The sequence below is a fragment of the Aplysia californica genome, unplaced genomic scaffold (genome assembly GCF_000002075.1).
Source record: "Aplysia californica isolate F4 #8 unplaced genomic scaffold, AplCal3.0 scaffold00001, whole genome shotgun sequence".
Taxonomy (NCBI): domain Eukaryota; kingdom Metazoa; phylum Mollusca; class Gastropoda; order Aplysiida; family Aplysiidae; genus Aplysia; species Aplysia californica.
This window is the reverse complement of record NW_004797271.1, coordinates 5,761,178-5,762,228: the sequence shown is the minus strand read 5'-3', so window position 1 is coordinate 5,762,228 and position 1,051 is coordinate 5,761,178. Positions and strand designations below refer to the sequence as shown.

The window sequence follows — 1,051 nt, the reverse complement described above, 5'->3', positions numbered from 1 at the left end:
CCCCCCTCTCACAGTCCGGAGTTTTCACTAATTGTTTCATCAAGCCTAATTCGATATGAAGGGGAGGAAATATTTCTTTTTTCCTCAACACAAGTGGTTCAGTGATGAAATTCTTCTCTCCAACTGTCATAACTGCCCTCACTGGTCAAATCATTTGTTGCCAGTATTTTCCCTTTGACTGTACAAAGGACAAAGAGATCGTGGATACTTTGTAAGATACCCTATTGATTGAGTAAAGAGTTCACTATTTTCAGATCAACATGAATAATAATATCTTAGTTCTGGTCCATGTATTCAAGTCAAACCAGCACGATTTTTATATGCCTGCAGAACCGAGTAACCTATAGGAGCGGATCCAGATGAATTTCTATCATAGTGTAGCAGAACTGTCGTAAAAAATTCTCCACTCACTCGTGTCCTATTCAGATAGATACACCCACTGCACGTAACAAACTTGGTATGTCGTAACAGGTGACAAAATGTTTGTATGTTGCAAAGTACTGTTGTAGTTCCTTTTCCCTACTATGATAAAACTGTCTTTACATCATTCTTTAAACAGGTTTTTTTCTACTTTCGGTCTTGAGGCCGAAAGTTCTGATAAACCGTTATAAAATCATTGAATTCGATTTATGTGAAAATGTTGGTTTTCATCCTTAAGCTTGCACACTACTTTTGCGAAGTCACACTGTTTTTACGACAAAAGGCTGTCTTTATAAAGGCAAACCAATACTTTTGCAAGATTGTTTGTCGTTCTCTTGAAAAGACTGAAGCTTAAAGCGGATACATTTAGTGGTCTAGCTATATTTTAGTAGGGCAACTGTAGAGATATAGTAGTGACATATTGCGTTAATAAATGCACAGAAAATTTGGCTTGATTTACCTATTATCGATCATTTAAGTCTTTTGGATAAAAATGCCACACAGTTCAACATGTTACTCTGATTCTTTAAAGCGAAGTCTTGAACCAAACTATAAGCTATGCCCTTGTAAATCTATATTATTACCCCAGATGTATATATTTATGAATCACACACACACACACACACACACA

At 36.3% G+C, this 1,051-nt stretch overlaps 1 protein-coding gene across 1 annotated transcript in view; it reads left to right on the top strand.

The window, feature by feature from the left end:
- The window catches only part of LOC101854608, a gene marked incomplete at its 5' end in the record, with an annotated part of 14,274 nt that overhangs the window by 7,758 nt on the left and 5,465 nt on the right, over positions 1-1,051 (top strand).